Source organism: Myotis myotis, unplaced genomic scaffold, assembly GCF_014108235.1.
Source record: "Myotis myotis isolate mMyoMyo1 unplaced genomic scaffold, mMyoMyo1.p scaffold_m19_p_14, whole genome shotgun sequence".
Classification (NCBI taxonomy): Eukaryota; Metazoa; Chordata; class Mammalia; order Chiroptera; family Vespertilionidae; genus Myotis; species Myotis myotis.
This window is the reverse complement of record NW_023416318.1, coordinates 16,394,994-16,405,342: the sequence shown is the minus strand read 5'-3', so window position 1 is coordinate 16,405,342 and position 10,349 is coordinate 16,394,994. Positions and strand designations below refer to the sequence as shown.

Genomic DNA, 10,349 nt, shown 5'->3' with positions numbered 1-10,349 from the left:
AGAGTGTCGGCCTGTGGGCCAAAGGGTCCTGGGTTCGATTCCGGTCAAGGGCACCTACCTTGGTTGCAGGCTCCTTCTCAGGCCAGAAGCCTGGTCAGGGCTCCAGCAGGAGGCAACCAATTGATGTGTTTCTCTCACATCAATGTTTCTGTCTTTCTCTCTCTCCTCCACTCTCCCTAAAAATCAATGGAAAAAATATTCTCTGGTGAGGATTTATTAAAAAAAAAAAGAAATGGAATATAATAAAAGAGAACGTTGAGACATGCACAAAAGAGAGGAGAAATTGGATAGGTTACTTAACCTCTGGGTCTCAGTTTGCTCATCTATGAAATGGGCAAGTGGAACTAAATGCCTTCACCTAACCCTAACATTCTCTGTTTCTCCAGGTGGGGAAGGGGCTGTGAAAAGTGGGCACAAGACAGAGCAATCACCTTGCCGTATTTGTGCTGGTGACTGGCACTTCGCAGGCTGGAGGGTCATTTCTGGGGATGGCCTGAGACATTTGGAAAGAGGTTGGTAGTGTTTGCCTCTGGCCTTAGTGTTCTCTCTCTCTCTCTCTCTCTCTCTCTCTCTCTCTCTCTCTCTCTCTCTCTCTCTCTCTCTCTCTCTCCCCTTTTCCTTTCAAAGGGAATTGTTCCTGATTGAACGTGTGGAAGCACAAATAGCTCTGCGGAACTAGTTAGGAAAGTCAATATGCAATTATGCAAAAGTCCACAGCCAGGCTCCCCAGGAAGCAGAGAGCAGCATCGGAATAACGGGAATAACGGGCGCTGCCCCTTCCCTGGTGAGGCCCTGAGCGGAGGCGACTCCCTTGGAGGCGACTCCCTTGTGTCCCGGTGGCCCGCAGCGCTGGGTCAGGTTCCCTCTGGGCCGGTGTCCCCGACTTTGCCACTCGCCATCTCCTCCCTCTATCCGTTTCTGTCACTGCCACTCCGTGTCTCTCTCCTTTCCTTCCCCACTCCCAACCTAACCTCTCTCTCCACATCACCCCCAGTCGCCCGCCGCCCCCCGCGCTGAGCACTGGGGTCTGGGCCTCCGGCGGGGTGTGAGCGCGCGGGGCGCACGGAGGGAGCGGGCGGCGCTGCGGGCAGAGGCCGGGGCGGGCGCCCTTCCACCCGCGGCAGCTGCAATCCCCGCGGGAGAGGAACCGCCCGGGTCCCCACGCGCGGCTCCCGCGGCTTCTGATCCCATCCGCGCACCCGAAATAATAACTTCGGCCACAAACGCGCGCTTGTCCCAGTCCTTACCAGGGACCGCCGCGGCCGGAGGGGGCATTCGGGGACCGGGTCCCCAAAGGCTCCCGCGTCCCAAACCCACTGGCGGGGCACACCTGGGCCTGGAGGAGAAGCGGGGAATGGGCGGCACCCCAGGCTCAGGGCCACCCCGGGGCAGAGCCAGCCGGGAATGGAGGCGAGGAGCTTCCCGAACTGGGCTCAGCGGCGAGTGGGGTGAGCCGGAGTCCCCAAGTCCAGATGGGAGAAAGGCGCCCTCGGGTGCTCGGCCCCAAGAAGCTGAAGACAGGCCGGTGTCCCTGAGCCATGGCGCCCCGCTCCGCTAAGCGGGTCCCCGTGCTCCGCGCTGCCACCCCGCGCAGTCCCGGCTCGACCCACTCCGTCCCCCGATGCTGAACCCCAAAGAGAAGAGAGGGTGTTGTCAAAATGGGCGGGGGATGGGGCACAGGCTGGAGAGAGGCCTTTTCATCATGTGCTCTTTCCAGACGTTTCGGGGGTCCCCAGGAAGGTTCACGTTCCTCCAAACCAAACTCCCCCCCCCGCCCCCTCCCCCCCCCGCCCCCCACCCCCACCCCCCACCGCCCAGCCAGGTGAGAGCAGAGCCCCGCCCCCCACCCCCGTGGTGTATCCTGCCGGGACCCCCTTCAGGCCGGGAAGTCGGCGCCTGGGGTGGGGTGCAGGCAGGACCTGGCACCCCGACATGCATGGGCGACAAGGACAGCGCAGCTGAAGGGTCTGCTGTGAAAAGATCGCGCCCCATCAAGAGTCCCCGGAGCGGCATCCCATCAGCGAGTCGCTGAAGTTCTCCCGGCCACGCGCGAAAGAAGGGGCGCCACTCCACTCAGGCTGTGGCTCAGTGCGAACCGATTTGTTTGCGGTTCAGAGTCGACTTCTCCCATTAGTTATACGTTTTCAAAGGGACCCTTTCTTGCATAAGTCGCCTGGGGGGAAACATCATGATTTTTAGCAAGTATACCGCAGGCTGACGGTAATTGTTTGAAAAAGACATGGAAATATGATATTTATTTTTCCTTTTTAAATAAGGGCATGGAACACTATGTTTTCAGATATCCCCAAGTGAATAGCGACTCAGCAGGCTCCTTCGGCTCCTGGTCTGTTCCTCCGCTGGGTCTCAGGCTACCAGGATGCTTTCTGAGCTGCTGGAGGCCTAGGATGTTCTTCCCATTCATTAGAGAGCTCAATGAAATGTTAAGATATTAATTTTGAACAATCAGTACGATTTTTTTTTTTTGCCTGAAGGTTTTCACAAAATATGCCCCTTTATCTAGTGGAACATGAATGTTTATCATGACCAGTCTGGCCCACCCTGTTGCTTCAAAGATAAATGTTTGCACTTGGTGACCAGAGACCCTTCACCAGCCCTCAGTACTTCCACTGTCCGCTAAGCATGTATCAGGCGTGTGAGTACTGGTAATTGGTTCCCGTAAGAATTTTCTACATTTTCTAGCTATCCCTAGGAGAGCCCTGTTGTTGCAGCTTTATTCTGGACCAAGGGATCCAAACAGCATCTCGTAAAATAACCTTTCACAGTCCAGTTGATTATGCTGAAGTTAAGGAGACATGGTCCACCACTCCCACCACCCCCTCCGCCACACTGCAGCACAACTGGAAGCATCCTGTTTTATTTATTTATTTATTTTACTTTGCAACATAAGCAATCTCCCTGCTTTAAGGAGTCGGCATCAACCCTAATTCTCTGCTATATCTATATTTAATACAATATGTTAACGTCATTCTGACACAGTGCCACATCATTTGAAGTAGATCATTGAAATATATTTATGCAGCAAGAAAATGCCCTAAAGCTGACTCCTTTTCACTATTGGGTTATTATTAAAAGGCACCCTAACAACTAGTCATGTACTACTAGGTTATATTAAAATCCAATAGGGAATTTTAACTTCAGAAAAGCAGATGGACTGTTTTAAGAGCCTTGTACCCAAGTCTATGGCTCTTCCACCAAAATCAGCTTGACTTCTCTATATTTCATTGGCATTGGACTTTGTTTATATTTTTCCTACACAAAATCATGTCTATGTGGTAATTATGGTTATTCAGAAACTATGTCAATGTCAGAGGTCAAAGTTAGCTCCATGCATTTTTTTGTATGAAGCTTCCATAATACTAGAGCTCTATAAATATTTTTGAAATCGTAACCAAAATGTATACAATGTTTTTACATGTTTAAGAGAACATCAAACAGCCTCTGCTACATAAAAGCATCTGACTGTGAATTTCACCCTCACTTTTTCCCACATGTGGTCTCCAAGTGAAAACAGTGAAGTTTCACGTTTTTATCCAAGATTGCCAAAAAGTAACTGCACTAACATTGTTCTAATTACCAATTTCATTTCTCCCCTCATGAAAGTACTCTTCTGGATTATTGAACAATATCATGTTCCAAATTCCAAGAATTAACCTGTACATCCTGGATTACCTAGGCAATAAATACATGTAACTTGGCTGTCAAGACAATTCTCACTCAGAGCCAAGTAACCACCAGCATTTTTTTTTCAGAGATGCTAAGCTTGTCCCACCATCTTTCTTTCTCTTTCCAAGCCAACACACACACACACACACACACACACACACACACACACACACACACACACAGAGTTGTGTAAAATGTAGGTTTTAGCCTTGTGCCTTAATCAAGTGGTTGAGGCATACCTACAGTTAATATAATGTCCTAAACTTGGATTTGAAGATTTGAAGTCACAAGATCTGTACTCTGAGTCTAAATTAGGTCTCGTTTCCTCTCTTATTATTTACCAGTAGCAAGTCACATCCCCCTTCCTACCCACTCCCCACCCCCAACACTGGACAAGAGAAAAGTTTAAATCATAGAGACTGTAGTTTTTCCATTGTCCAGTAGACGGCACAAAAGATCAAGCCTTCAAATGCTGAACAATCCGCCAAGGCTGTTTGATTTGGAGTGTGTTCGGCTATGTTGTTTCTTTTAAACAGCCAGCCAGCCAGTGTTGTATCTGTGAAGCAAAGAAGTATCTCAAACATAAGATAACTCACCAAGGTTTTGAAAGGTAGTGATAGGAAAAAGTTTTTATATTTACACAAAAAAATGCTGCTTCAGATAATGCACCGTTGTGGGGAGTTCATAGGGAAGTATGATTGAGAATGTATTTAAAAGTTACCTTTAAAGAAATTAAACTGACATATATTACAAGGCATTTCATTTTTAATTATCTTCTAATGGCTAAAGAACATATTTACAATCTTAACCTTAAAAATTGTAAGTTGGAATCTTGCATGATGCAGCTATGCTATGCTTTTTATTAAAGTTAGTATATAACTCAATCCAGAAAACTAAGCATTGTATTTCAAATGGACTTAGATATACATGAATATATAATATGCAGCTGAGAAGGGGAAGAAATTCTCTAAAAGTTTTGTGAATAGCTTTTGGAGGATATACTGGAAGATGAAGCCATTAGAAATAGTCAAAACTTTGCCTCTTCTAAAACAATGTGTGACTTTGGCTAACATTTATATTTTACTAAAAGGCTTCTATTTCCCTTTTCATTCTGCAGACGCTCTTTCTGTAAAAGTGGGGGGGGGGGTTAAAGTGTGGGCTAATAACTCATTTCCCAGTTAATTTTATAAAGAATTTATAGCACTGTTTAGAAAGTTTTAAGACAACCATAAATTTTATTAGGAATATTTTATTAAGCCCTCCATTTAATTAATAAAAGACCTCTATAACTTCTGAAAATGTCAGAGCTAGTAATTATGTTAACCAGTGTAATTTTTCCCCCTCTAGAGACCAAAGCATTTTAATGATTTGAAATAGAAAGATAGTAAGGAAAACAACCCCCCCCCCCCCGCCCTCACCATCATCAACCACCCTTCATTTCTTAACTTTTGCATTATCCAGCCAGAATATAGTGACTTAGGTATTTTCCTTTGGACAGTTGGAGAGCCTAAGCTGACCTCTCATTGACTTCTGAACTGGTCCCAGACATTCTTTGTTTTCTGAAGCAAAATGCAGTAAACAAATCTCCCAGTTCTTACAGCTTTAGGGCACTTGATTAACGTCTTTCCTAATCCCCTCAGTTAACCCCCTTTCATATCACCGAACCAAGTTTCTCCATTTTATAGACCTCTAAATAGTTTATTTCAGTTTCCTCGCAGCCATTCATTAGCTTTGACTTCTTGGTACCTTTCTCCTATCACATCCAGCCTCTTATCTTCAGCATTCCTCTATTATCTCTACTAGATTTTAAATCTATTTTCTTTAAACTGTCCTTCCCGCCTCTGAGTTCTGTTTTTTGAAATGTAAATGCTAATGCAGGGGTGAGATGAGGAGGATGAAAGTTCTTGAAGTATGGGGCCTCAAGCCACTGCACCCCAGGACAACCAAAAGACCAAGACCAATCCTAACAGTTTCACAGGCATCTAAAAGTTAGGTGCCAGATGATAAACCCTTATCATTCTGTGAACACAGCTGCCAAACTCTATTGATTAACAGGCTCTTGTTTATTCTGGGCTGGCAAATACACACACATTTTCCCCTAAGAGGTGCCTCTTTAATTTCTGTGGGGTTTGGAGCTGATTCATGAGTGTGAACTTTTGGGACAAAAGCCTAAATCAGGATACAGATCTTTCCAAAGGCACAATTCCTTATTGAAGAACAGAAAATGAGAAGGGAGTTCTCACTTAGGACTGTACCAACAGCCTAAAGGGGCAACACCTACTTTAAATGCCTCCTTGCAAGAGGGTGTAAACAATAGAGACTTAGGTCCCGGCCTGCCTCTTTAAAGTCCTTCTTCTCTCTATTTGGGAAGATCCTCTGGGTTAGGAAGGGAGAGCTGACTACGGAAGGCCCAAGTGCAAGTACCAGGGGCAAGTGTCAGAACCCTTCACTAGGCCAAGTTTTCCCAAGGTAAAAGTGCTATTGCCTTAAAGCAAGTGTTTGAAATAAGCTAAGGATGCATGCTGTCTCATCACAGGTATAAAGGTGGATGGTAGTTTACTACAACCACCCCTTTACCTTTTCCTTTTAATAGGTGATTAATTGCTGCTCTACTACAGCAGGTTTTTTTTTTTCTTTTCTTTTTATGGCTACTAGATTGCAACTCTAGATGTCCGCTGAGCAATTTCTCTCAGCAAGCCCTAACTGTAATAACTGTTTGCTAATTGTAAAATCCTTATCCAGAATGAGGTTTGGGCAAACAATTTGTACTACTGTAATTACACTGTAAAAGTGTTTTAGTCCCTTGATTGTTCAGAATTAATCTTATAAAGGCCTAGGAGTAGCAGTAAGTTTACAGTTATAAATGGAAAGGTGGGCGGGAGTGAGGGAAGGAAGGAAGAAGACACTTTTCAAAACTAGTAAGTTTACGTTAAGCCCACACACAAACTATCTATTTCTTTAAGAAAAAAATCTGTGTGTAGGTATTTTAAAGTACATTTATAAGGTAATCTGACACATCATGGCAAAATAGTCTTCCTAAAAGCTTTGAAATGTTTGGTTGTTTGAAAAGGAGTGACTTACCTGAACTTTCTTTTTTTCATCTCTGCTAGAAAACAAAAGAAAACATTTACCAGAAAGCAACAATGCAAAATTAAATATATATATATATATATATATATATATATATATATATATATATGTATATATATATCTCCCCCCACACACACACACACCCCCAAACTAGCCTTTTCCAAATTTGAGAATGTGGCTGCAGAGTTGAGGTAACTCCAAGCTGGTTACCTAAGGCTTGCCAGAGAACCCCTAGGGCTGTTAAAAGTCTACAGTCATCGAAATGTATTTCGCAGGAAATTTCTCTGAGTGAAATTATACTTACACAATTTTCCTCACACTTCATTTAAAGATCATAAACGTCGATTCGCCCAAGTCAAGGTTTGGCTTGACACCCCCTCCCCTGGCTTCCCCCTATGGCCAGCGGCGCGGATGCCTGGCGGGCCTGCTCCTACCCCCGAGAGCCGCCTTCCTAAGGCGCTCGGGTATCGGCCAGAGTCGCTGGGCTGGGGTTCGGGACAGGGCTTGCAGGCTGCCGGCCCAGTTTGGGTCTCTCGGTAATCGTAAAAGGATTGTGTTGCCTGCCCAGCCAGCGCAGCTTCCCGAGAAATAAACAGAGAAATCGCCTTCCTGAGACCCAGAGGTTCCATCTTGGCCTGAAAGTCTGTTTGCAAGTTCGCAGGGGGTTGGGGACGATGTCAGGCAGGGGCATATAGGCGCTGGTACGTCACCTGGATCCCCTTGGCTTTGACACGCGGGCCTGCCTTCACCTCCCGCGTGATGTGCCTGTGGCGGGGCGTTTGTGCCAGGAAACTGTGTATATGTTGGCGGTGGAGAAAAGTACAAGACCCTAAAACGAGAGAGAGAGAGAGAGAGAGAGAGAGAGAGAGAGAGAGAGAGAGAGAGAGAGAGAGAGAGAGAGAGAAGGGACTCTAGGGGCGGGGGTTTAAACACTCGGATATCTTTGAAGGCAAAGCGCATCCCAGGCTCTGGGACAGCGCCGTATGGAGGAGCGAGTGGTGTGCGGGAAGCTGGGGAGACTCAGCGGCTGGGCTTTATGGGAACTCCACGATCCACTGCTGGGGGGAACCGGGCGCCGACTCGCGCACAGAACTCAAAGAAGCAATAGATGTCGCTTAGGGAGGCTACGTGCGCTCGGTGGGACCTGACTCCAGATCTCCGGTCTGATGCTCGCCCCGTGCCCCCTGCTCCTCCAGAGCCCACTTAATAGAAACTCGAGCCCTACCTCTCGGGCTGAAGCAAATTCTCTTTTAGTTTGCGCTTGTTAAGAGTTGGCCTCAATACATTTTAGAGCTTCCAACCTTTTCCAAACAATCTCTGGGACAGGAGCCCCCTCATCTGTCTCAACTCTTGCCCCTAACAATGCCCCCCACCCCCACCCCCCAGTTTGGGGTGAGGTTTCCTTGTCCAGCTGGCGGGGTGGTTTGGGATGGGGGCGAGGGGCTGGCTGCTTTGGGAAAGTCAGCCTTTTAGCCACCATCAGGGCGGGAATCCCGACTGGCAGTTTGCATTCCGGGCAGATCGAAGCTCCCTGCTGATCGATTATTTGATAATTGATTTTCCCCACAGCCAATGCGGGGCCGTCTTGGCGGGAGCGCCTCCTGATTGGCCGAGCCCTCCTCCACCGCTGCCTACCGAGATTTGGGTGAGTTCATTTTCCAGTCGACCGCAGGGGGAGTTTTCTGCGAGGTTTCAGCTGGAGGGAGGGGGAGAAGATCTTGCCCCGAGCCGAGCGAGCTGCGAGCCCAGCTTGGAAATGTGAGGTTTCTAGCCCGCGGGTTGAGCTGCTGAGGCTTGAGCCATTTCGGCAGATCAGAGTCGGGCCGGCTGAAAAAATAAAAACGAAAATAACATCACCAAATGTAATAAAGGGCAAGCTTAGAAAGGGAGAATAAAGAAAAGGAATTTTTAAAGCCGGAGAATAGGTATTTAAAGGGAGAAAGTAAAAAATCAGTGGCTGGTTGGAGCCTCCGAGTTGCGGGCAGGCGCAGCTTTTTGTCTGAAACCTCAGCTTTTGATGTGGATGTCTTCGGCGCTGGGAGTTTTCCCCGAGCCGGGTTGGAGACAGGAAAGCGGAGTGGGGGGCGAGATGGGGAGGAGAAGGGGCTGAGGAGAGCGCGAGGCGTCGCCGGGGAAAAGCTGAGGGCGCCGGGTCCCTTCAGGCCCGAGCACGGCATCAGCCAGAGCCCTTCGGCGCCTCGAAGACAAAGGCGGAGCGGCCGTGGTCCCAGCCGAACGCGCCGGCCCTGCTGCGCCGCGCCCTGGGCGCACCGCTGCTCCGCCCGGAGGGGATCGGAGAAAGAGCCGCCCTCCCCGCGGCGCCGGGGCCCGGCTCCGCCCGCGAGGTCGGGGCTGCTCCGAGCCCGCGTCGGGTTTCGCTTTCCGGCGATCGTAAATAGCTTGGTGTTTGTAAACAGGCGCTGGGGGCACATTCCCGGCTCTGAGCTCATTGTTCCCTCCCTTCCTCTCGCACTTCGTGCAGGACTCCGGGGTTGGGGGGGTCTCCAGGGCTAGGAGGTGGGGGCGTCCAGACCCCCAAAGTGAGAAAATGCAAGCATTTCCTCTCCTTGGACCGAGAGTCTACCTCTGACAGCAAAAACCTCTTAAGCTGGATCTGCAGACAGCCCCAGCCATCCCCACCCCACGTTCACGGGACTCCTTAGCAGAGCCTTTCCCAGCCTTGCTCCCGCTCCTCCTTCCCGCTCCCCTCTTGACTTTTCGACTCGGGAGTCTTTAGTTCTGAGAACCCGGTACTTTTCCTCGTCACCCCCTTCCGCCCTGAAAAAACACTGGCAGACCCCAATCATTTCGAGGAAAGTCATGAAGTCAATGCGCGGAGCCCCGTGCAAAATAACTCCCGCCACTGCCTGCCCCGCATTCATTCCCCGTTTATTTCAAGCATAGGCTTTGGGGAGAGAGTCTGGAGGGGGAGGAAGAGAAAAGAATACGGAAAATAAGACCGGTGGCCGGGATCTGCTGGCCGCGTCTGCGCGCGTGTGCCCTGGGTGTGTGGGTGTTTGTGCCTGGGCGTGCGATTTAATGGAGCGCCTCTCCGCCTCTCCAGTGCGGCCAGAGCTCGCTTCGCGCACCCACCCCTGCCGGGGAGCCTACTTGCTGCAGCCCAATGCATTGTGTAAGACGCGACCTGTTATGGCCACCACTACTTCCGGGTTCTAGCATTCTGGTCGGAATCCACCTCTCCGCCTGTGCAACACACACTTTACACACGCACGGGGACTGCAAGCGGGCAGCATCGATTGTGGCTCCTTTAAGACAAACTCAGACAGACATTTTTTTTTTAACCCTCCTCCTCTAATCTCCCTCCAGTGCAGCAGTTGCAAAGAGGGAGAGAGAGAGAGAGAGAGAAAGAGAAAGAGCGAGCGAGCGAGAGAAGAGAGAAACTGATTAGGAATTAGGACTGATTCAAGGGGAGCGAGCGCTAGGGCTTTGTGCATTTGAATATTAACATTTGAGGTGTTCTGACCAGAAGAAGACAGAGCGGATGATCATTCATTCACCACGTTGACAACCTCGCCTGTGATTGACAGCCGGAGTGGCAGAAAGCCATGAGATTT

General features: G+C 49.0%; 1 long non-coding RNA gene across 3 annotated transcripts; it reads right to left on the bottom strand.

Moving 5' to 3' along the window:
- Nucleotides 1–2,472: 2,472 nt before the first annotated feature.
- Nucleotides 2,473–9,862, bottom strand: LOC118668929. Of its 3 annotated transcripts, none has more exons than XR_004971812.1 (5): nt 9,735–9,862; nt 8,410–8,601; nt 7,485–7,603; nt 6,766–6,787; nt 2,473–4,240 (listed from the first exon to the last, which is right to left on the bottom strand). It is a non-coding gene; the product is annotated as an uncharacterized LOC118668929 (long non-coding RNA). The 3 variants fall into 3 exon arrangements; XR_004971811.1 differs by lacking the exon at nt 9,735–9,862 and adding an exon at nt 8,781–9,709; XR_004971810.1 differs by lacking the exon at nt 9,735–9,862 and having other exon boundaries at nt 8,410–9,708.
- Between the last annotated feature and the right edge of the window lie 487 nt (nt 9,863–10,349).